Below are 26,911 nucleotides of genomic sequence, written 5' to 3' on the forward strand. Positions count from 1 at the left end.
CAATGAAAATGGTTACAAATTTAATTAAAACATTAAATTATTGTTGGAATAAAGGTCATAATCATAAAATGTAATTGAAGGAACTACATTAGCATGTACCCTAAGGTATCCTTTCCATTTCAAAATATATATTACATATTTGACATTTAAAGAGGAAAGAGGTACCATTTTATCTGGATGGATGAACGGTGATGGGGAGAACTGTTATACATAATACAGTTTAAGAGCCCAATTTTTCAAAAAATCATTTGCTCCTTGCATAGGTGCAACACACTATTTTTATGTCTCTGACTGACGAAATTCACCTTATTTATTGAGCACCATGGACCTGCTCAGAGCAGAGGACATCGTATCATACACTAAGGCTTTATCTCCGTGGAAAAAGTGTAACTTTTCCCACAGCCTTCAGAGAGTATCCTGGTTTAACTCTGGTTACGTTCATGCCATTTATCACTCCATTTTCTCTCCCTTGCAGCAGGTTAGGGAGCAAACACCGCATAGGGAGAGAAAGGAGAAGCTGCCAGAACATCTATCCATAAAAGCCTGCTGAAAGTACACTGCTAATGCTGCTACAGGACAGCTGTCACCTCATCTCCTGGGAATCACTTTTTCTAAACAGAAAACACCCCAGAACTGAATAAACTTTCTTCTTAATAATTTTTCCTAAATACTCCGCAGTAGTCTCCGAATTCAGATAAGGTCTTGTAAAATACTGTCCATATCTTTCTGCATTCACTGCTATCTTTTGGAAAAAGGACGGGGTATTTTTTGAAATATCTCAGAGGGGGAAATCAGAGTGAGTACACTTAGAAAATTTACATATCTCTGTAGAAATTTTTTTTCATGTGTATTTGGGGAGAAAGTCAGGATAGCCAAGCTGGATTTCATGGATCAGTGCTGCAGATTGAAATGCTTTATTGAAGTAAATCACTTTACACTGTGGAAACAAAATAAGAATCATGCATCAGTTTCTAATAACAAAGTAATTCTTAAGATTCTTCAATAGCAGCAGAAATCCCCTAAATCTTCTTTAATGATCATCATTTTTCATTGCTGTTTCTCCAGACATTATTCCGGTTGCCATATGCCTCCCCATCCTGACCTGTTGCATCAAAGCCACTTGAGGAGCAGTAGAAGACTGCTCAGACTGTTTCTCCTCATCTGATAGTTCAGGTCCATAGTATTTGCTAGAAAGCTAATGCCAAGAGAGTTAGTAAAATACGTTGTAAACCCCATGAGGTTTTTTCAAAGTTTAAATCTACTTCTGTTATATGTTCTCATTTTTTTTTCCCTTTTCTGCAAGTACCAAAGGCTTCTTTGCCTTCTCCTGCTTTACCTTTTCTTTTTTTCCTATGCTTTCTTATATTCAAATGCATTCCTTTATTAGCAAAAATATTTGATACAAAAATCAAAAAAGATGAATCGGGATTTGGAGAAGATATCAGATATTGCTTCTTAGAATTATGACATGAATTCTGTTTCCCAAACACAGGATTTCAAGATCCATACTGCTATTTTTCTATTCCGTTATATCCAAGCTTCTTCTGAATCCTTCATTATTTCCTTTACAGAGAATTGTGACATGTGACACAATGGAATACAGATTTCAGTACCATTTGGATTTGCATTGGGATCTCCAGGAACCCTGGTATGTAAGTGAATCCTAGATTTTGGCCATTTTGGCAAATATCAGTTCTCAGCAAACACTTAAATGAGCCAGTAGAAACCCTCCATAATAACGTCACAGTGGTTATCTAAATAGGGAGTTCTGATCTATTGTCCTTATTACTGATCTAAATTAATCCACATATTCTGAAAGGTAGTAGGGTGTGCTCAGGATTGAGACCATTGTATGACACTTGTGTGGCTGCATCCTGCAGTGCTGTGTTTTCTGTAGATTATGTCACTACTTTATCTCTCCTCCCTTACATGAACCATTAAAAAAAAAAAAAACAAGTTTCAAAGGAATTCAGCATGAATTATTTAGTATGATTTTTCTGCTTTAAGAGCTGAAAGAACAAGATTAATTGCATTGTATTTTTTAGTATTTGAAACATCAGAAAGAAATATAATAGGAAAATTAATATTTGACACTTGGGTCCATTAATGAAATTGGAAGGGATATCCAGTTTACTGATAAGGCACTTCTGAAGACCTATTTAGAGTTCCAGCCTGAGTCATGACATCGATGAAAGAAGTGAAGGAAAAAATATACATAGATCAAATGAAAAAGGAGTAAAAAGCAGAATTATTTAGAGCACAAGGGACTAAAATGGCAGTGGGTGACCGCAATAATTTCAGGGAATAAGGAAAAAAATGACAAGTGCCTGAGAGGAAGCTGTATATTTTGTAAAAGGAACTAAACTGAACTTGAAATTAAGATTCAGGCATTGCTACATTTCTGTTGCTCAAATAAGCAGAAGATTTTTTCTGATAAATGGTTTGGGTTTTTTTCCTTCTGCTTCCCAACACCCGAAAACTGTTCATTATCACAACATCAAAAAAGACAGATAGAGGTATTCTAGAACAGATGAGACAAGAAACTTAAGTGAAAAATGTGTAGATTTTGTTTACTTGCTATTTTGCCAATTACTTACAAAATCTCAATGTAGTTTATTGCTAAGTGAGAGAAAGCTGTCCTTAATTACAACAGCCAGTGTTACTTTTCTATTATTAGCTATTTGGTTTTATACTTTTTCTGTCTATTGTCTCTGAATCAATCAGTATAAAAACATGCTTGTGGTAACCGGAATAGTCTCATGGGAGCTGCTGAAGCAAATTAACAAAACGGAGGGACATTTAGCATTTAGAGATTAGCAGCACAAGAATTCAAAATTCATCTCACTTGCTTTAGCATGGAAAAAAAATCTCAGCCTACAAACAGTTAAGGAAAAAAAATGAAGCAGGATGAGTCTCCTACTCTGTTTATTTTTGATCACTCTCGTGGGGTTCTTATCTATGGCAGTTTTTTATTATACTAAAAAAATATGCAGTTTACAAGTTTCCTATTTTGAATTATTGGCATTATTCCATTCCATTTGAGTTACATAAACAGATCACAGCTCATCACCAGTTGTCAAACCCAGCTGGTTCTTATAATGTGTGGCCAATTTCTCGAATTTCAAATGCACATAATCCATAATTACTGAATACCTAACTTCCAATTCATTCATTTGAATTTGAGGCATAAAACTAGTGCCAGGTCCTTTGTTGAATCAGGAAAGCTGAAAAGCACATAGAAAAATTAGAATTAAGAGATGCAAAGACTGGTAAAACAGAAAGGAAGATAAACTTCTACTTGTTTGTAAGTACTTCCTAAAGCTACTCAGAAGTCATATGAAGGCTGCAATATCAAATAAAATGGCAGTGAAAGAAAACAGATAAGGAAAAGAAGAAGTCTGGTAGCGCACAGGGAAAAGGAGGCAGTGCTGCTGTTTCAGTGTGGCTTCAGTGAATTGCCAGTTTACATCTTAGAAACCTTGCAAGACTGCAGTGAAGCATTTAATGTAATACAGAGGGTCCTGGATGCTGGCAGAGAAAAAATCAGAATACCTTGAAGAGCAATGTCATTATCTCAAAATTTACAGTGATTAAAATTTTTCCAAGCTTTTTATTTTTCCTCTTTCATCAGTGGTTTTTTCCCTTCTAACTGATCATTCATTTTCAGTCCGTTGTTAAACAGCTTTATCAAATGAAGGCTGGGTGGCTCTGTAATGAGAACACATCCAATAAAAATGCTTTCAATTACATTTTTAAACTGCAAAATATCAAATTACTGCTGTATGAGGATGCTCCATTGAAAACTCCAGGATTACAAGAGAGGTCATTATGTTTCTCTGCTACATGGCTTTGAAGTATAATACCAGAGTGTCACCTTAAATATGATTCATTGAAAATGTTACAGTGAACAAACCAATTTTTCATTTCTAGAGTCCTGCAATCAATGAAAGAGTTCATACAAAGCAAGAAACAGTGTAAACTTTAATTTCTTTATTTCTATCACTACTAGAACTTTTGGATGATAAAACAGAAAATATTTTTTAAAAATGTGATCTAGTTTTCACTATATCTGTGATTTATTGAATTCTTATATTTCCCCTCATTGCGGTTATAGCCACAAGTGCTACTTTATTTCATCTTTTGGTTCCCATTCACTAGCTAACAGTGGGCTGATAGAGAAGTGATGGAGTTACAGGAGATCCAAGTTTAGCTCCTTATTTTGTCATTCCCATGATGCCTTTCAGAAATTAATGTTCCAGTGTAGCTAAGTTCCATCTGCAAAAGACGTTTAGATACTCAGAAAGCAGTGGAGTGTAAGTGCTGAATCACTTGGTTTTAGAAATCTTACCCAAATCTCTCTGCGGTCAAGTTCCCAATTTCTGAACTCAGGCTTTCTTAATCACCAGGATTACAGATTTTTCAGAGGCCATGTCTAGCATAAATCACGTTTTTTTTTAAGAAAACACCAAACCTCAGACCTTTCCATTCAGCATTAATTTTACCTACTTAACTACTGAGTATCACATACCTATTAATAAAGTTGCTTAGGGCAACACAGCTGCATTTTCTACACACTGCCAGAATGACCAGTACGTAGATTAAGGTGGGAGAGTACAATGGGTGTATCTAAATGGAAAATTTAATGCTTTGCAATGGCTCTTTTGTAGTTTGGAGTTATGTCATGTTCACTAGAATATGCCATGTGTGCAGTTAGAGCTGTTTCCTTCCCAAAGGAGGAAAGGTGGGAGTTCTTTCCTGCAGTATCACCTAGAGCACCCCAATCTCAGGGTGGGCATAAGGTCCTCCAGCAGTTTATTCCCTGGGCACAAATGGGGTCATGTCAGGAGTGAAAGGCTTGTGCCATGTATGATGTTCAGACCATCAGTGGCTGTGAAAGAAAAGCAGTAAAGTGGATTTCATTACCAGCAAACATAAATTGTGATTGCAGTTCCAAAATGGAGCACCAGACCAAACTTAGACCACTTGGTAAAGCGTGTGCACTGAACAGGACCAGCAGGATTCCTGTGTATGGGAATTCAGGGGTCTGCACAATGCACAGGTCACTTACAGAGCTCTGTACATTCCCTCTGGGTTTGGAGTAGGTACCTCAGAGCCTGATTGCTCCACCATCCCGCACAGATGGAGGGAATCTCACCTTTCAAGCATCAGCTTCGTGCAATTTTTAAGAGCATCTTTTACTTTTTGCACATTTTTGTGGTATCACAGAACGCTATATTCCTGCTGGCAGATGGAATGGATGTTTAACCAGAATTAAATTAACTTTCAAAACTAAATCTGTTTCCCTCTCCCCTTGAGAAATCCTGCCTAAGAACAGTATGCCTCTCTTTTAGGCTACGTAGGGCCAAAACCTCAGGCAGCAGGGCCTCTGATAGCTGTACTGCTTGCACATCTTAGAAGGGGTGTTTATGTAGCATTTACTCTTCTAGACTACATTTTAACTGTTACGTGATATTTAGATTCCAAACAATTTTTACTTATTTCCTGCACGATTTGTATTTTACGTTAAGGATTGTTGCATAATGATTTGCTTTTTGTTGTTCATTGAGCAACTCAGCTTCCAGCTGTGATAAAGTAAACATCTGTCCTTTTCCTGGTGCTGACGTGGGAGGCCATATGGGCACTGAGAAATTCACAATACAAGAACTGCATATTAATGATTAGCTACTTTCCTTCTAGCACAAGGGGTTTCTTGATGATGTGAGGTGTAATAGAATAGAACCACAAAATACCAGAAAAATTCGGGTTGGTTTTCTGGACGTCACATAGTCAAAGCAGAGCTGTCTAGGTCAGGTTTCTCACAGCCTTGTACAGTCACAATCCAAGTAATTATCAAAAGTGCAGGAACTGGACTGAAAGTGAAGAAGAATAATTCAGTCCCCTTCAGACCATGTATCCCTATCCAGTCAATCCATTAATATACATAAAGGAGTATCAGGCACGACTTCAAATGTTCCATGCTCCTTAATATTAAAAAAATGTATTTGTGTAGTTCCAGCTATTGATTGCACAAAATGGGAGATCGTGTCAATATTCATAAACACCGGAAGGGAGGTTGCAAATTGAAAGCAGGGAATAATGGAATTTTTTTATGCCAGTATGCCAAAGCTGCAAGGAAACAGTACATGTGCAAAGATATTTACAATTATGAGTACAAACTAAGTAAAAATGCCTGTGATTGCTCTGACCTTCAACTCATTACATTACTAATTACCTTCATATTCCTCAATATAAAATAAACATGTTTTAATTATATTTATGCACAAGTGCATTTGAAGTTTGGATAAACACTCATGAATAAATGAAAAACCCAATGAGCACCAGACTTCGTAAGAAAAGCACTGACAAAAGATTTAATTGTAGCTTTGAGAGTGGTTGTGATGCAACATTATCCCACCTAGTGTAAGTTTTAAATTATATTTGATTATAAAGATTATAGCTTCTTACATAAAGCAATCACTTGCCTGACAATTCCATGGGAGAGAGAAAGGAAACCTAGCAACATGGCAATTCCAGTTATTATAAATGGACCCTTGCAAAAGGTATAATCTGTTTGAAAACTTTGCCTTTAGTATTTGATGCAAGCTGTAAGTCAACTCAGTGAAGGAGCCTTTAAGTCCTCTATGTCTATGGCCAAGAGAGGAGTTGTGTTCAGGCACCTCATGGATCAAAACCATCATTTCTGAAAGATTTGGCAGGGGTTCTGTGAAGTTATTTCTTAATTGATCCTGAACTTGACATTTTTGACACTATCCCTGACTTTGCTGTTTATCTTTGCCTGTCCACGTCTCCTTGCTAGGATTGCCTTGGTGTGCACTCACAGAGTTGGTTTGCTGCCAACAGGGAATTCTGCAGCATGTGAAAGGATGGATCTGTCATACATAATTTCAGACATTATAAACCCAGTCTTAAAAGGGTTCCTAACTTTGATTTTAGGTGCTTACTATAGCTCTCTGATGTTCCAAAGTGGTAAATACTTTTGCTACTACAAGTACCACAAATACTACACCACCAACTGTTGCAAGTGCTTTTAGTGCATGGTACTACTTATAAAATTGTTTTAACCCAGAATTTCTCTTCTCCGCTTTTCATGTTGTCTGGACTATGAAGCACAGAGATAACAGGCTGCTGCCAAGTCATATCAGATGTCCTTTAAGTGTATTGGGTTTCCAACACTTTTATCTTGGAAGACTCAATGGTACAGTGCAGGGTATCTGGGATAGCAGTACTGCTAAATCCCAGTGTATTTACTTTTTCAAGGCTGACAATTCCCATCTACCTGTTTTTCTTTAATCATTAAAACAATGAAAATGTAAAAATATCCAATTTACAATTATGTATTGAGAATCCCACATTATATCACCCTTCTGTTGTGATCTGATTGGGGGAAGAGTATAAATGAAGCCTATGTATTTGAGTTTAAATTCTTGTGATTTCTTTATGAAGCACCATGAGATTGCAGGTCAAGGCAGTAAATGAAGATGGGTCTAGATTTTTTTTAGGATTCAGTTAAACTGAGCCAAGAGATATCAAACACGACCATCTTTGCCAATAAAATAAAGGTCAAATTGTCACAAAAAACCCCCCTCAGAATATAGAATTTCAACAAAGAAGCATCAGTAAGTAGCTATGTCATATTTATAGTTACATTTATATTTATTCATTGATCGGATTTTCAGTGGAGTCTAGAAAAACTAGACACTTGCTATGTTAAGAACAATTATCACATCACTTTCAGGTTAAATGTTTTTATCCAAATGTCAGTAAGAAGTTTACTCAGTTATTTTTATGCCATGTTATTTTTATAGACACGGCCATGGATTATTCCACACACACAGAAACAGATAAATTGAGCACTTACTTACCAGATTGTACAGCACTGCAGAAAGTCAGATGGAGCAGCAGTAGCCTAATTCAAATTCGTTTAAAGTACCTCGGCTCTAACAGGATCAGTCACCTTTTCCTATTAATACAGTATTCCTTTTTCTTCTCCTGAGCTTGACAGTTTTCCATGACAAAAGAGATCTTTCTAGCAATAAAACATACTTCTTTTTGTGTAATTAACAGGGCCAAGAATTTTCCAACAAAGCCACAAAAATCAATGAGTGATAAAGAAAATGTTTTGTCCCACTCAGATTTTCTTCTCAAACACACTTCAATTTCACGCCCTTTTGTAAAACAGATGTGTGCAAGTTATTCAGGCTGTTTAAAATCAAGAAACTTCCTCATAGTCACAGGGTTAAATGTGTACAACCAGGGTCTCATACAGGAAAGTAAAACTAGGTCTGCATATCATTATATGATTACAAAACAGAGCTTGAAAAATATGGTTTCTAATATTCAGTTTCTGCTATTCTTGTCCTGAGGATGATGTTAGCTACCAAAAAATACAGGTTTTTTCAACAAAGTTAAAATTAAAAACATAAAGAGAGGCCAGTACTACCCAGCTAGGAGGTTGAGGAACACTAACTCAGTGTGGCCTTGTCCCTGCTGCCTTTTGAATGAGCCCCTCTGTCTCCTGGCACCTGAGGTCTGCTGCAAAGCAGCCACCTGTGCTGAGGATTGTAGGGACAGACACACTGCCTTCCATTATGTTTTTCACCAGCTTTTCTTCCTGGCTTCTTCTCTGGAACCTGTCCAGCTTGTTTATTTGTGGACCCTACATGCAATTTTCCCAGAATCGAACAGAGGTTTTGCTTTTGAGGAAGTTGAGTTACTGCAGAGAAAATAGGCACAAAAAGGAGAGCAAGGATATAGATGTTGATTGACAGCAAAGACACTCTCTGATAGAAAGTGCTTTCAATTTTTCTGTTATATTCACCATCCAAGTTCCCACTGCCTCTGAATTACCAATTAAAAGTCACTTTTGTTAATAAATCTTCTCGAACACACATGACAGCAAATGTTCCACACTTACATCTAGTCTAATAATCAAAATGCTTAACAGTGCAAAATAAATACTCTTGGTGGCTTCCACTGGGTTTTGTGCTTGATATTCTCCTTTCTGACATTACTGTTGTGTCACTCTGTTTAATTGGAAGTAACCCATCCTGCCTGACTGCTCTTTCCTCACTTTTGGTCGCCACTATCTCTGCCTTTCATTGTGCAGCTTGTTATCTCCAGTGCATGTCCTTTGGGGCTGGCAACCTCAGAGATCTGAAGCAAAGGTCTTTTGAGACAAAATCGCACGTTACAGCGACAAGTTCGCATCTCAGATGTGTTCAGTGTAATTTTCTACTGAAGATGTCATCTTCTAGGACTCTAAATAATATTTTTGTTCAGCCTTATCCACATCTCTGTATTTTTGCAAGTCCTCAATGACCCTGATATCCGCTCCTACTCAGTGCCAGTAATCTTGTTTTCAGTTTCCAGCTAAATAAGGTGTCAGCAGGTGTGTCAACCCATGCTTCCCTGGTGCCACCTCATCATTTTGCAGGGCCAAGTACAGACTGGTGTCTCATTACACTGCCACCTTATAGGCACTTTACTATTTTGACACCCTTTTCTACCAGGCTCTAGGGAGAGGGGGATAGCTATCCAGAGGCCCCACGTCTAAACCCGTATTTCACTGGGAACTGCTTCTTAAACTGTGGCCCAGAAATTGCTGTGCCTGTTACGTCCAGTGAAACAGATTTGATGTGCATGATCTTCTGTGTAACTATTCTTCCTTTTTCTGAGACTATTTCAAAGGAATTGTGGTAAGAGTTCAGGGCAAACACTTACATATGCCCCTTAATCGTAACCTAATCTCTGTGCTAGGCATTTGGTTTTGCTGTGTCAGCAGTGTGGGTTAGCTTTATGATTTGGCCTTGGTTTTTGGCACATGCAGTAGGCCTTGACAACTTTCTCACCATCCTTGCTCTCCTGAGTCCGTGGTATAAATTATCTCTCTCTCTCCTCTTCATTTCTTTCCATTCTCAAATGCCTTTTTTGTAGCGTTATAATGTTTTCAAGCTGCTTTATGAATCACTGTCATTTAAGCACTGTTCCCCTTTCCCTCCAGAGGAAGTGGGAGCCTCCTATTGATTAACTGTGTAAGCTGGAAAATTGCTCTTCTGCCCTCTCTGTGCTAATAACCTAAATTGCTTTCTGCAGGATCTCATCATGGTAGTGCAGCTTCAGCAACCACTGTCTATCTTTTGGATATGACCAGTTAAGAATTTTAAATTATACTGATTTTCACACTCTGAACTTGCCCTTGCACAGTGCTGCCAAATTCCCTTGTGGAAGCCTGTCTGAAATCCTTAAACTTCTTCCAGACCTCTATTCCCTTTGCAAATCGTGTCTGCAACTGGAAAACAAAACCAAAACAACGAAAATGACAAAAGGCCCTCTCTATTTGAAGTAGGGTTTGTGAGGCACCGCTTGGCAATGGCAGCAGGTAGAACCCTCATAAGGAGAGATGCTGGATTTTGTGCATCGAGCCAAGTCCTGATCCTCACTCTGAGTGTATTAATAACCATTGGACTCGATAGTCATGTGATTTTAGCCAGTATTTCCCACTTTTGATTCTACTGTTGTGAGTTAATAGTTCCTGAAGGTGCCCAACAGCAGCTTCCCCTTGTACTTACTAACTCCATATTTAATGATTCTATCCTTCCAGCTTTTTAAAATTAACATCTCATTTTGACAAAGCAAAAAAAAAGGCACACACATCTCACATACTTACCTTTCAAAAAATCTTTCCACCCTTTACCCAGAAAAGTGGACATTCTTGATGTGGCCTTAAACATCGCTAAAATCACCTTTAAAGTTACAGCTTTGAATCTGTTAAAACGTCTAAGAGGTTGATTCATATTGTTTCATTTTCTTTCAGACCAAAATGCGACTCATATAGCCGCTGATTCTCTCTGTGCCACTATTCCAGGTCAGGCAGGATTCTGGGCTACATAAAAATAAAAAATGAAAGAGGCTTTGAATGTAGCCTCAAGTTACAGTAAAACATAAATTATATAACCAAACTTATATGAAGTAGAAAGTATTCATATAAACCAGGAAAAACAGAATAGAAGTAAGCAGAAGTTTATAAAGAACTAACTAACTTCACATTTTTAAACTTGCAGGAGCAATAAGCATAAATATGGGCTTCTTGCCAGCGCCTTTCTAGTTTTAATGTGTCTATGTTGGAAAAACATTTAGTTTGTCTATTTATTTCTCATTCAATTGATGATTTTATAACAGCCATGTGTGTACGCATAACTATACATTTATTGATTTAAGTATTTAACACTCCTCCTGTTACAGGCCAATGCAAAAGTTTTCTTGTAACTTTTTGCCTTTGAGGAGTTTCTACCCAAGCAGAGCTTGAAAAGTTTCCAATGTGGATTTTTATTTTATCCAATGCGAGGAAAATTGACAGGACATGAAATTCCTGCTGCAAAGTAGTTAAATGGCTTTACTGAACTTATTTCAGACTTGAGGAAGGATTGGTCTAACTTTTAATGTTATATTATATGGTCTAAGAGACGCTACTTTCATCTCCAAGCTTTGTCTCTCCTATATTCTTTACACCAGTATAGCTACAGTGAAGCAACTTTGAAGCAACCTGTAATTTAAACAATTTGGGATATGAGCTCTCTTTTCCTGTTCTATTCCCAGTATGATAACAGCCTATGTAACTTTACTTGTGAGATTCTAAAATTAATTAAACACCTGCATAAATCTTCAGATTTGGGCTTGCTCAGCAGTGCTAGCGATAAGTATATCTAATATGTAAGTAGGTTACAAGCTGACTGAACAAGTAACAAGTTGTTCTTTATATGGGTATTTAAGTGGAAAGCTAAGAGTTCAGATCTCTAACGCTCCATATCTTTATTCACATGTGAATAAAGTCTTCTAATGCAAAAGGATTTGCCACTTCAATAAGAGTTGTGAAATTAAGCTTAACCTTTCTCTTCCTTGTGCATTTTGTTAATTAACAATTAACTTTCACAGATTAAACTTCCAAAAATCATTGCGCAAAAGCTGCTTGAGTCCCCTTTCAATGCCTTTATGTCCACAGCAAAGTCCAGTACTTCAGGAGAGTGTGAAGAATGTTTCCTGGAAATGTAATAATCTGGTGGATTACTGAGTTTTGATCATGTCTTGTGCTTTTATGACTATGGAGATGTGTCCATCTCTGTCATGCAAGATTTATTACTTAGAGTAGTCCAAAGTTGTAGGTGGTGAGTAACAAAAACTAGAATAATAAAAGAGTGTGTCATCTCACTTAAAACATTTTTTCCTGGATTTGTTTTGCTGATGAAAAATTTTAAAAGGAAGAGTCCACCTTCGGAATCAGTGCAGAAAGTATTGGTCAGAGATGTGCTTTAGGTCACATTAAGGCAATGTAAGTGAGGTTTATGTAACAAGTGAAAAATGGATAAATATTTTCTCTTGAAATAAATACATCACAACAGGAAGCTTAACCAACAGCAAAGCCGAGGGTAATACCTTCAAACAATCAACTCAGAAAAGTGCTAGTTTGCATGACACCAAGACAAATTCCTCCTTCAAATGGGGAAAACAGCCAACTGCCTTCGTGTGAGTTACAGTGATAGTGCTGCTAATGGAACTGAGCATCTACTCCAGCTTCTTCCTATCCTCAGACATCAAACAAGTCAAACACTGTGGTAAAATTCTATCTTAGATACAGGATACTCTTGTACACAACACAGCAGTCAGCTCCCCTGGTGTGATTCCCCTCTCTTATTCCCTTCCTGCCCACATGAAAAGGAACAGTACTAGTTTTAAATAATTTATTTTATTTGGTGTATTCAAAAGATTTTTGATTTTATGTACAATTCAGAGCAATTTAAATCCCTGTGTCCTACTTTACTCTGCAAATACCTGCTGTTCAGATATGCTCGGGAGAGCTGGGAGAGCACAGGCCCCAGAGCCTTCTGCCTTACCCCATGAGCTGGTTCTCCATGAAGTCCCTCACAACGCTGCCCAAGACAGACATTTGCTCACTTTGTGAGGTGGCATCAGTGTCGCTTGCTAACAGTTATGAGTAATGAATTGACAATAAGGTAGATGTTTCCTTCTGGTAGCACAATGACAAGGAGCCCTCACATCCCATTTCTTTCTGTGTTAAAACTATTCCAAGCTTAGCCTGCTATAATATGACCAGTTTGCTGACTGCTCACCATATGCTGAGTTTAAAAGCAGTGAGGCCTTCCTAAGGGATTCAGTACATATAATGTGTTTGGAGGATGCGAGATTAACATAAAAAGTGAGCTCTCTGCTGTGAGATCAGATGTTGGCAATGAGAGCTTCTAAAGGTGCTGCCTCTTTCCTGAGATGGCATTTCAAATAGGAAAACATTGAAAATGAAATGCACAAACACTTGCTGAAAAATAAATGCAACTTAAATTGTATATCCTTGTGCACTCATGCTTTTTTTGAGAAACGGAATCTCCAGTGATGTATTTATACCTGGAGATGAAAATACATCTGATTTGTCATAAAATCATTAATGAATACCCAACACCATGTGCTCTGCCTGGATAAAACTGGTCTGCTGCCATGTGAGTCCGTAAGATGGATTGTCACTTGGGTAGCTACAGAAACATTTGGGAATGCGTTTTCCCCTTTCAAGTTCCCTGTCCCTGCAGCTCTCTGTTGCTTGTGAGCTGCACCGACCCAAAAGCCGATTAAACACCGTGAGTCAGAGCGTTCCTTTCAGGATTTCTTAGCCAAGAATCAACAATGGAGAAAATCATTTGCATGGGTTTCTAGTCGATGAAACATCATTCTGTCCCTTTGAATTCTGAAACACAAAGAGAGAGTATTTTAGTTCACCTGCAAGGTCCTGTCCTTTGAGCTTGTTTAGGTAAATTGACTTTGTGTAATGAAATTTTCATTGCTTCTGGGAATAAACAGAATAATATATTTTAAAAAGCATTGCCTACATAAAAATTGCTCCATTTCTAGTTACAGACTATACCAAGCAGTAGTATTACAAACTAAGTAAACATCAGATAACAGGAGAGCATTTTTAAAGGGTATCTCTTAGAGATTAATTAATGTCCAGTGGGAAGGATGGCCTAAGCAGAAATCCCATTTTACTGAGGTAGGAGTTAGGATACACAGCAGCCTGTCCTTCTGGGCCTCTCCTCTGCACACGTAATTCCCGGTTAGTGGAGCCATCTCCTGCTGCAGCAAAGCTCCCAGCATTATTCCACACACTCCAGGGAGGAGAGGAGAGAAGAGGAGTGTGGCAGGTAGTGGTCCTCAAAGTTCTTTTCCTGTACAAAAACAGCAGCACCCCTCACTGAGCGAGATTAAGGGAATGTTTCACGCACTCCCAGGTTTCCTGTGTAGCCCTGCCGTGGTGATGTTGCTCTGCATCCCCGATGAATTGATGCTACAGCCCTGAGCACTTCAGAACTGCAAAGCACGGGTGATAATGACATTCAGTGCTGCAAAAAGCTCTGCCTCCCACTGCACTTCTACATATTAAAAAGGAAGGGAAGAAAAGGCCCCCACAAATGCCAGGCTCCAGCATCAGGTCTGAATCATTAATGAGGAACAGCAGATTGAGTTTCTCCTTAAGTGCAAAATTTATTGCGGCCTGAACTGTTGTACCTCGGGCTGGTGCATGCACAGCATTCTGTTTCTTTCTGTCTAGGTCACTGATTTTGCCTGGAAAATTGAATGTCATTTGGTAGGTGAATTTGTGGGTTCTGGATATACTCTCAGCTATAGAAGTAGAGGACAAGAGCCATTATTTCTCAGTCCCTCTTCCTCTGGTGGCACAATATGCAGTTACGTGCTCAGATTCAGGGTGAACCTGTTCACACTGGAGTCTCGCCCATGGGAGAGCAGCAGATGAGGATATGGTCTCACCTGCAGTCTTTACCACCCTTTACCTAAAGAGTATAGTAGCCACATATGGTTTTGTGAGACTTACTTTTCAGTCCATATGGAGAAACTTCTGAGCATGTGTTTACAAACAAAACCACCCTTTCCTCAGGGCTCTGAGGGAGACTTTTCAAGATAACTGCCTGTCTAGATCGCGCTTCTTTGCCAAAACAGATGTTATAATGTATATTTCCTACAGCAGGTTTTTCTCTCAACAACGTTTCACTCCCTCTGCCAGTGAATGTCTCTACATTCATTAAATAGCTTAATTATCTCAATATCACATAAATTACTTTAAAGCAAGCAAACAACAAACATCACTCATTTTCTCATGGTAGTCTTTCGTGTGGGAAGCAGAGTAGCCCATGGATTCTGGGAACGCTTCCATAGTCCATTGTACATCCTACTGATCAAAGGATGCAGCTCTTGTTCTCCCGGTATTACAGGTAAGGTCGTTTGGATTACAGTGGATTTGCTTCCAGAAAAAGTGAACATCCAGTGAAGTATCTCACATGGATAGACAAAATTCATCCACCTGGCAAGACCTCATTCTGCTTCTTTGCACTGCACAATATTTAGCTTCCTTTTTACAGTTGAATGCTATTTAATAGACACTGTTTAAATGAAAATAGTGCCAATTATTCAATATATTAATGGTATTACAATAGTCTGTGGGAACTAATGAAGAATAATTTGTGCTGGACATTTTGCAGAAGTTGGTGAAGCCAGCATTTTCCATGAAAAGCATGGAACATAAAACTAACGATAATATTTACGTTATTAACAACTTACTCTTGTTTTCTACAAGCACAGTGTTTGACATTATGACTACTTCTCCTGCATGAAAACCTGGAACTCATATATATTGTTGTTATGATGACTGGAAAACTGAAAATGAAGTGAGGCAAGTAAATGCCCTGCTTGTGTCTTACTACTCACTGTGTGGACAAGACAAGCTACGCTTTGCAGTACTCTGTCTCTCTTTTACAGAACCTTGTCTTTAATTGTGTCTCATTAAATAGCAATACAACACTGAACTGACCCCATGCACGAGTGCTTCACAATCACCTATTTGGGCTGATCTCCTGTGAGCTAAACTGTCTAAACTCTGACAGTGTTCTCCAAGAAACACAGCAAGCAGGCATGCTCCGAGGCTGATCAGGATCAAGGGAGGCTTTCAGATGTCTAGGTGTAGGTGTAGCTTATGCGTCCACTGAAAACAGGCACCAAATCAGCCTTTGTTTTCTTCAGTAGTTATATTAATACTGTTCAAAGGCATTGAACATTCAGGTACAGGGTCTTCTAAAAATTAACAGCAATTCTAATCCTGTTGCTTTTATTTCATATACTAAATAGTAAATCGCTTCTGAAAAAAATAATTGCTTTTGACTTTTATTGCCTAATGAATTATTCACTTCAAGTGGGAAAGGCAATTTTATAGTATCTCATAAAAAGTATTTTAAACAATATGGTTATTATACATTTTCAGTCTCTGCCACAGATTGTTTTGAATGTTTTAACTGTGATATGAGATTTTAAATATTGAACATATTGGGTGCCAGTGAATATTTCAGAAAACACAGACAAGCTCTTCTGGCTTCACAGTTTGTATTATTAAACTGTCATGAAGTGGGAAAAGCCTCTCCTGTCATGAGACTGTCAAAGGGGAAACACAGAAGTGACTTTGAAGAGAACCTGCAATAGTAAAGGTCTGAAAGAAGGCAGTGGAGAAAGAGAGTAAGAAACATGAATGTAAGAGAACAAAAAATACAAAGCTGGCTGGTATACTGAAAAAGGGGTTCATATTTCATGTAGTCACAGTTCTAAGCAGTAAGGCTGCCTTGGCAGATGAATGGCACAGGTTAGAGATCTCTCTGTGCAACTGTCAAGCTGTAGGATTTAAGCTGGGATTCGAGCAAGTGTTTCAATCAGATAGGGAAATTTAAGGAGGAATATTGACTGCAAGGCCTCACTCATAGTCAGGTAGATGCAGCTCATACGTCAAAGCACAGTTCTCAGTTTAAAGGGAAGTACATGTTACCTGATGCCTTCCAGACCTGGTTTGTTTTGCTTTAAATAATAAAAAGAATTATAATAATAATACTTGAAACTAAAATTTTATTTTCAGATGACCCTCAATTGGTCATGGCTGCCTGGAATTCCTGAGTCTCACCAAGTCCTCCTATCTTAGCAGCAAGTACTTCCCCTGTGTAGGCTGTCCCAGGAAGATGTGTACCACTACCTGACACAAAGGTAATAATTTTTGGGGAAAAGGTTTTATCAGCAAGCTGGCATTATGGAACTGAAAGTATTCACAGATCAGAGAAACTGATAAAATGGGTTAACCATGGATCTAGGAATGTAAAAAAAAAACCACTTTCAATGTTGAAATTTCCTAATCAGCAAAAATTGAGTTTCCCTGTATGGATAAAAAAAAAATTAGATACATAAAGAGAAACAAGTCTTAGGAATTAGCAGAGACACGCAAATATTTAAAGCATGTCTACAGTGCAGAACTGTGTTGCAATAACCTTTCTGAAGTTACTAACACATCTACTGCTACATAATGTACAAGGCATAGGCTTCTTTTCATGCTAATCTGGTAAAATCCCCTTGATCTTGAAAAGATAAAAGACATTGCAGGGCTATCTTTTACTTTCATCTTCTCTGTCTATTATCCAGGTCTTTATAAGTCACCTTTGTCTCACCTGCTCCTTACCTCATAACTTTCCTTTTTGAAAGAGCACATTAACACGTTTAGATGCACAAATAGCCTCTTCTTACAAAAAAAAATGACAGTCTCTTGAGATCAAAAAGGATGATTGTCATTTATCTGCTGTTTAGACATGCTTAAGTGGGCATACTTCTTACTGTCCTGGAGGGTCATTTTAAGGTCAATACTGTATGTAAATAATACAATTCAGCTGAAGTTCAACTGACCAAAAAAAGATGGAGGCTTCCCCATTAAGGTTCAAGATGAAATAGCAATTTCCTACATGTACTCATCATCCAATGTGTCTCTGTTCCCTTGAGATCTAATAATTCTTTAAAATTCCACAAGGGAGGATTGCCTTTGCTTTTATGATCCAGAGGTTTTTCATCCAGAAAATAATATCCCATGTATATTGCATGAATAAAGGAAGGGGAAGCCTCCTCAGAGAAAAAATTATAAAAAGCCAACTAATTTCTAACACAACACAAGCTGGTTTTCCCTGTAACAAATTTCCATAGTTATTCCTGTCTGTCTACTATATGCCAGTTAAATGGGCTTCTAATACACTTTGTTCCTTTCTGTGCAAGTGATTCATCTTTCCTTTGAAGAGTAGGGATAGCACAGAACTGAAAACAACCATTTCTGCTTAGGGGAATCCTGGGTTAGCCCCATGTAGTACCCATTGATATAAAATCTATATTCTATTTAAAAGCTCCATATTTCCCACAAGTTACCATAGTGTCTTCTAGTGATTAGAACATGAGAAAATTCTCCTGCTATGAGTGGATTTATCTATCTGTATGAAGAAGTACATGGTCCCTGATTTAGTCTTACCAGTCTGAGAGGAGCCTCCATTTTTCCTGCCTAGGTCTTACAAGGTGTCAAAGTGAGAGATGTAGCTCAGTTTTGACATACCACTTAAAAATAGGACTACGAAGATAATTTAGAGATACTGACATGTCCTATGTTACTTTTTTCACCCAAGGAGAAAACAAAACTTAATATGAATATCCATAACTCTTTCTTCTCTCTTGCTGTTAAAAGTGTACAGTAAAGTTCGCTTGAGTAATTATCTTGGATCTCACTGAAGTATTACCAAGAGCACACCTACATGTTTGTGAGTGTGTAGATACTTGTGTAAGAAACATTTATCCCAATTAAGACCAGTTTTTTAGCTGTGGCTTGATCAAAGACTCACCAGCTACACACAGATTTACCTAAATGCAAACATTTCCCCTCTGCTCACATTTTCCACATCCACATGGCAGCTGTTTTTCTAGTGAAGCTGTGTTATTTTCCTCATGAAGTCCTCAAAGTAAGTGCTTTGTATAAGAAAAGGTAAGGAAATTTATACTGCAGACTGATTTCTGTTTTATTCTTCTTCTTTGTTGGAAAAGGGTGGAATTGATATTACCTAAAGCCTTTGAGATCAAACTTGATCCATTAAAACATTTCCATGAAGCATAGTCTCTATGCTAAATAAATTGTGGTTAAGTAAAACCAGGAATCATGAAGAGTTGGGAGTTTCACTTGTGCACTAATCTTCTATTTAATCTCACTGTGACTGCTCCAAATATTAAAGACTGGCTTTCCAAATGGGAAGCATCACTGGAAAACCAATGCCATAGGTGAAAGAAATTTATAATAGTTTTGCTTTCTCTTGAAAATGATGCATAATAAGTGTGGGGGAAAGTGATAGTGGTACTTCTCCAGGGGGCAGTCTCTTCATGGAGCCTTTAGAACAATTAAGTGAAGAAGCTGAAACAAGCAAAAGCAAATGCTAAATAGCTGGGTTTATGTATCAAAGAGCAACCTCTTAATAGCAATGATATAAAATAGATGATACTGTTTAAACAAAGCAGGTCCTGGGGACTTTTAGAAAAAGACTTACATTAAATCGGAAGTCAAACAATGCCCTTGAAAGAGGATTTTTCATTGTCATGAATCAGGAATAGGAAAAGCATTTCCCAGTAATAAATGGTGATGCAAAATGGATTTTCCCGTCATGGTGCTAAATTCTGCCTTTTGCTGTCAATGGGATTAACTGGATGTTAAAAACCTGAGGTGTTTACATCTGAGTTATAAATGTTTTTCAGAGAATAAAAATTGCACTTCGTGAATGCAAAGGAGAAGCTAAAACATGAAGTAATACAGGTGACTGTTTTAAACTAAAAGCAGCACACTCTGGACAATGAAATGGAACAGGATCTATTTTGCTGAGACAGCTTTTTGTTTTCCACCTGGATGAGAGATTTTGCATGAAAGAAAAAAAAGGCAATGTACACAAAGCCCTCTGCCTTTACTGCTCTATGAACTATCAACTTGAATGAAGTCTGATGGACCTGGGGCAGCTGTTAAAACAGCAGTTCGTCCCTTCCCTGTCTAAATATGATGCCAAGTAGCTGCATGGCCCCAAACCTGGACAGACAAGACGAAAAGGCAAAAATAATTCCAGTAGTAAAAAAAAAAAAAATCTTTGTGATGTCTCAGCAGACACAGATTTAGAAACTGAAATGCATAAACATGAGAAGATCTGTTGAAACTCTAACATGCATTGTTGACCCACAGCATGCTGGATTGTTTTACACTCAGCTGGGGGAATTTTCAAAGGTAGTAAAGTGGGCAAACCTAGAGATATGACTAAGGCTTACAAGCATCTTACAGCTTCTGTAAGATATTTCATTCTTTCCATGCTTCAGAGTTTTCAGATAAATAGAACAATTGCAGAAATTAGAAGAAGCAGGTGGAATAAATGGAATTTAATGCAGTCATCACAAATTAAGGCTGATGTAATGCTAACATCGTATATATTATCATGGGTTGATAATCTGCTGGCTACCTAAAGTTCTTATGCTACAATAAACCCCTTAGTTTAGCACGAAATCATCATGGCCACAGCAAAATTTGAGTACAAACAACCAACAGTCAGGTTTTGACACTAATAGAAGGGGATTTCTTAGGCCAGGTGCTCTTATTGACTAAAGACAGGCTTATTAATCTTTCATTTCAAGTGTACTGCTTGACAAGCCTGCCCTAGTTTCCACACCACATGCTCACCTGCCAGCCTTCTCAAGCTTGTGACACCAATTCCTGAACACCAGAACCAAATTAGCATTTGACCTTTAGAAAGTTAGCTCAGAATGCATGTCCAAAACTCACACAACTCATCTTTTCTTGGCCGAAAACCTAAAGAAACCATCTAGGAAGACACTGCAGGTTATGAGCACAAGCAAAGAGCGTGGAAGTAGGGAGTTTACAGGGTGTGATTTACTTGCAGTAAAAATAGTAACCTTCCGGCATTCACAGCCCACTGTTTCAAGGAAAAGGAAATAAAAAATTAAGTGTTCAGTAACATCAGAATGGCATCTGAAATAATTAAACTACTGTTTTCAGAACCCTGAGGAAGAATGGGATATAGAGGAAAACCTGTCTAATTTTTAAGAAAAATTAAATAGCCTACTGCTGTACTGTGAAACAATGCATTAAATTTGGTGCTCTATTTTTTTTTATTTTGCAATGTTTTTACGAGGAAAAAATAAGCACAACTTACAGAGAGCTTGAAAAAGTAGCCATACATATTATATATATATAATAGCTGTCTCACAAATTTCTTTCCCTTGGTGTTTTCCCTCTCTTCCCATATAATTGGAGGTCCCAAGCTCAGGTATTTCAATCAGCTTTCTCGGGACTCCCTCTATAGCCAGTGGAGAAAAAAAGGACCTCTAGAGAGCACTGCAACACATAAATTCTGAATCGCCTTTAGCAGGGCTCTCTCAGCTCTCAGGAGAGCCTTTGAAAGTTTTCAGTTAACTGGGAGAAAAGGTTTATCAACACTCCTGCTGTGAGGCAGCAAACGTGTTTCCATTTCTTTAAAAATATTAGGTGCCTATCTAAAGCCGCTGGAAACTAATTCCTTGTTTCAATGATTTCCCTGATCCATTTTATTTTTTTTATTTTCCCTAATTAGCTGTAAACTAGACACATTTACCTGATTTAATATAGCATCACCAGAATTCAGATATCCTGGCGTGTTGAGCTGATTAGGTTCTTTTTAACTTTAGAAGTGGAATAAGTTTTCAATTACTCAAGTTGCACAATAATTTTTCAAGTTAATTTATAAAATCCGAAACTTTTACCAGATTGTTGATGCAAAAGCTACAGTAGCTAAAAAGTACTGTTGCAGAATATACTGTTGAATATTTGAAAGACATCGACTTAAGAGTTCTCTTTATGCTTCTACGCATAGGAATTACAGTACTAAGTTCTGTATTTTATGCTGCTATCTTTGCAAAATACTGTGCTTGAAGAAATATATTTTTGTTTTAATAGCTGATTTTTCAATGGCATCAAGGGGTATGCACAAGTCTCTTCATAGAATGGTGTCCTGGTTTTATTTATTTTTCTAAAGGTTGCTTCAAAGCATTTTAGGCACTTCACAAACTCAAGGCCAAGAAACTCAATACTAATGAATTGGCAATATGATCCTTTTTAGAGGCAACTAAATTTTCTTGACTCTAAAATGATGACAGTTAAGATGAATCTTTAATTTTCACTGCCTGCCCATGAACATTATCCTTTAACACAAAATTAATTTTTCGTCTATTTGTGTGTGCCTAAAATTTCCTTTCCAAAAATCAAATGTCCCTTTCACTTCCATGGAAAAACACTGAACTTTGTAATGTTTTTGCAAGATTTATCCCCAACACATTCTGAAATGTTTAATCAAAGGTATCGGTAGATACCACTTCTGTTTCATTTAAAAAAAACCAGTTTACAAATAAGTGACATTTTAAATACTTTGTGTTACTTTCAGCAATGTTCTACTCTAGCAAGCAAAATGAGACGTGACACAACAATGTAACTCTATTAAATGACAAAATATTTTCCGTGTTCCTGAACTCTGAAATTATTTTAAAAGACAGAAAGAAATCTATTTGCATTTTGTCTCCATAATACAAGCCTGTACATTGCAGATGTCTGCATGACAAATGTACCTCCAGAAAGAAAAGAAAAATAATTCACTACACAGTAGTTTATCCTGAATAACCAGAAGTCAAATGGTACAGTAAAAAGCTTTTAGAAAATCAGGGAAGGAGTAAACATAGTATCTTCTAGAAGCAAGAAAATGTAGCCCTAGCTAAATTATGTTGCCTGGTGGGGTAATTGTTAAAAGACAAGCTTTCAAGCTTTTTTATGATGAATAGAATTCCAACATTATATAAATATGATCAGATTAGATTTATCTTTTTATGCAACAAGCTGTGCTTTAGCAATTGTCATTTTGTTTTGATAGGCAGAGAAAATATTATTGATATTGACATAACAACATTCTTGTTTTACTAACTTTATTAAAAGTAGCTCCAAAATAGAAAAGTTCATAAATACATAACTCAAATTAAATCAACCAAACATGCCCAGCTTTATAAACATAACTTCTTTTTCCACTAGCAATATGAATTAGTGACTCCTTTGTTCTGCTCGAAGTAAGATTGTTTTCTCACTTGCTAAACAGTTGTTAAATTGGTGAGACATACCCAATATATGGGAGTCCCAAAGGATTGATGTTCTTCTGTCAGTCTTTTATGACTCAGGGAAGTAAGGACCAGTGATAACTAAACATAAGTCAATAACTCTGCAGAAATACCAATTTATTCCATAATCTACTCTTTAATCCACTTTTCAATTACAAAGACACTAAATGTAGCATTAATTTCTATTTCTCACACCTTTCTTCACAAGGTCAGCTATTTGGATTGGTCACTCCTTTTAAAATTTCTCCATTTGCTTTCCATCTTTTACTTCCTCAGAAACAGGTTTTTGCCTTTTCCTCACCTTTCAGTTCCTTCCCATTTCAGCCTGTTATGACTACCCTCATGATTCTTTTCCTTTACTGTAGAATTCCTTCCAGCCGTTTTTTTTCCAGCGAGTGGGGTTCCCAGTTACCTGTCTTTTCTTCACAGCCACCTCACAGGAAGGAGATTTTGCTTGTTCTATACAAATATGGGGTTCCCTCTCGCAAGTAACAATCGACAGGTTGAAACAGCCTCAGATTCAGCCACTGGAGGTTTAGGTTATTTGGAAAAATTCCTTCAAGGAAAGGTCTGTCAGACGCTGGAACAGGCTGCCCAAGGAGTCAGTGGTGGAGTCAGTGTTCCTGGAGAGATTCAAAAGATGTGTAGGTGTGGCACTTGGGGACAGGGCTAAGGAGCGGCCTTGGTAGTGCTGCACTTACAGTCTTAAGGGTTTGTTCCAACCTAACTGAATCTATGTTTCTATGGCCTCTTGTCACTCCTGCAGGAGTTTAACTGAGGAGAATATTCCAAATTAATCTTGAGGGGGGGAAAAAAAGTAAAAAAGAACCCTCACCAACAATAACCTTCACAGGCAAAAATCTATGAGCTTTTTCTACCAAACATTTTGTAGAACTTTGCACTGATAGCACCAATCCTTTGCAATACTTCTCCCACATAAACCCTTTGTCCATGACAGTCAGTACAAGTGAAAATTCTTCAGGGAAAAAAATATTAAGTTTTAAAAGGATCTGCAAAATGCCCAGATTTAAATGCTTTAAATTTTTTTTTTTCTTTAACTTCATTCACCTCATACATCACACTCAAAATAACATCCATCAAGAAAGTTATTGTGGCAACATTGACAGCTGTGGAATATCTATCTTTTAATGTTGTAGATGAGCTTTTAAAAACATTCTTCCTGCCTGATACAACTTAGGGGCTTGTTAAATAGAGATTAGAAAAGGAAGGATATTCTTGTACTTCAGAAATCCTATGTTTCCATAGCATTTTGAAGTCCTTTTCCTGCAACTGCTGCGGGTTTCATTTGTGGTCTTGGAAAAGTCAATCTTCATCACCTATGGAAACACTATTTCATTCCTTCAAACTCTTTCAGAAGTAACATCCATCTTGATTTTTGACTTGTTGGGTATAACTTGTCAATCATTTATGTCATCAAATCCAGTGCTTAGAATCCTGGGAACATCCTATTACCTGGGATGTCTGGGTGCTCTCATAAAACAAGCAATAATCACCACCATAAAAATAATTGACGCAAAGACATACATTAATGAACGCTACAACCTGTGAGGCACTGAGCTGATATTAATTTGGGAGTTACAGCGATTTGGACCAAATACTGCCATACATGCATGATGGGAACACGCCTCAGTAATTTCTGCTCACAAAACCAGATTAATTTTAAGGCTAAAAACTTTCTTTCTAAAGCCCTTTTCACATCTATTGATAACCTTCATTATTAGTTGCTAACTTGCTTGGGTGTGTTGATCTGCGAGTCCCATTTGAATACATTCATTATTATACCGCCAGAAGAAACAAAATTAAACTTAATTACAGGTCACATCACCTCCAGCTCAAGTTAATTAAAAGCCTAATCAAACCTTTTGGGAAACAGTAGCCTGTCACTGAAAAAATGATAAGGGGAATAAATTGCATTATCCCCGCACTAAGGAGAGTAATCTGTCTGATTGCCTTTTATTCCTCCCCCTGCCCGATTTTGCACAGAAAGAAATACATGGAATAGTATATATACTCTCACATAACATTTGTACTAAATAAATGAGTTTGCCTGCTTTCCCTCAGTCTGGTAATCAATGCCTATCGCAGGAGGAAATGCAGGAATTATGCTGCATGTCTTTATGCTGCCTAGCACATAAAAATAATTAGTTATTACAAGGTCAACTTTCCAACTTTAACTGCATTTGGGAGAAGTGTGGAAACCAGCTGGAGGCCTAACAGGACTGAATCTCCAATTAATACGGAGGAGATAGGCAGAACTCATGGGGTGCACACTCCAGCTGTTGGTGTCAGGACACCTGTGCTCTCAAATTGCACTGACCCGCTGTGCAACCTGGAAAAGCCACTGCCTCTCTTGGATGTTTGTTTTGACCATTTAAATGTGCTCACAAAATGGGGTCCTTCAGACAATTTTTGCTCCTCAAAATTGCTTACTCTTCGCTTACTGCTGTATTATCAATTAATACCAGCCATGCTGTAAGGAAGCTACAAAGAAAGACATTTCTCACGTGGGAGGTCTAATGAGGAAAAGTTCTAGCAACAGATGCTGAAAATGATTGTGGCCAGTTGTTTCATATCACCAACAGCCTCTCCCATCAGGAGCCCGCAGATGAAATTTATAAAAGAGAAAAACTGATTTTTCAATAAAAAATGTTTATTGGACTTGAAAAGAAGTCCTGAACAAAAATCACCCAGCAAGAAACTTGAGAATAATCAATACATTCATTATCTGTATTTCTTTGGCCCCACATATGTTTTGAGTCTGGCAAGAACCTGTTAATTTTAAACCCAACTGCTTCCTTGGGTATTATAAGTAATATTCATTATTGAACATGAAAAACTCAAATTGTATCAAACTAACAGTTTAATATCATCCCTGTTCCATACTGGATTCATAAAACTCATAAAAAATGAGATCCAAACCTGTGTGCTTCTGAATTTTTCTGCTTGTCCTCATCTTTATTTGTTCCTCCTGGAGAATGATGGGCTGTTTAAGCTGAGCTGAGCTGATGGTTTTCATCAAAACAACTTCTTATGCCAAACTCTCAGAAATCATATATTGATTTCAGTGTTGATTTGAAAGGAAAATCCAAAGGAAATTTTTAGAGGACTTAATTTTGAAATAAAAATCCAGGGACTTGAAGCTTCATTTAAAACTTTATTCTTAGTTATACTGTTCACATCTGTTTTGGATTGCTCTTTCCATAATTTCATGATACATAGAATATTATTGCTATTCCTGAGGGCTCCACTTAATATTAACTGAAAGGCATTATCTACTTAAATGAAAATATGTTTCCTATTCGTGGGAAGAATGAAACCACACGCATAGATGTGTTTTCTTGGATTGTCCCAGAGCAGTCATTTTTCTTACACCTTTGAAGCATCCAGGTTTACCTAAACAGAGCAAAACCAGCTTAATACGGAAAAGCAGAAAGCGGATCAGGAATAAATTGCCAATACTGGATATGCCAACATTTCATTTTGGTATCGTTTTTCTCTCATGACGTGTTTTCAGGGAGGGAAAATTAGAAACACACACAAATTTGTTCTTTTGCCTGCTGTCATTTTCTCTCAAATGTTGTTCTCAATTTCAGCGCCAAGTGGAAATATCCAACATGGCATACAGATGTTTGCAGCTGAGCAAATGCATAATACAGATGAACATTTCAGTTGCAAATCAGGGCTAAAATAAAGATTTATTATGTCTGGAACTCAACTGGAAGAATTTTCATTCGATTTTCTTCTTCTCCTGTTGGTTCCCACCCAGCCGAACAACATGTATTGT

General features: G+C 37.5%; 1 long non-coding RNA gene across 1 annotated transcript in view; it reads left to right on the plus strand.

The window, feature by feature from the left end:
• LOC120409883 overlaps positions 1 to 26,911 on the plus strand; it is a 55,563-nt gene that overhangs the window by 19,655 nt on the left and 8,997 nt on the right. Inside the window, exons 3-4 of the long non-coding RNA XR_005601750.1 lie at positions 1,572 to 1,648; positions 16,991 to 17,115. This is a non-coding gene — a long non-coding RNA (uncharacterized LOC120409883). The remainder of the gene's footprint in view (positions 1 to 1,571; positions 1,649 to 16,990; positions 17,116 to 26,911) is intronic.

The sequence above is a fragment of the Corvus cornix genome, chromosome 4, assembly GCF_000738735.6.
Source record: "Corvus cornix cornix isolate S_Up_H32 chromosome 4, ASM73873v5, whole genome shotgun sequence".
In the NCBI taxonomy this organism is placed as follows: domain Eukaryota; kingdom Metazoa; phylum Chordata; class Aves; order Passeriformes; family Corvidae; genus Corvus; species Corvus cornix.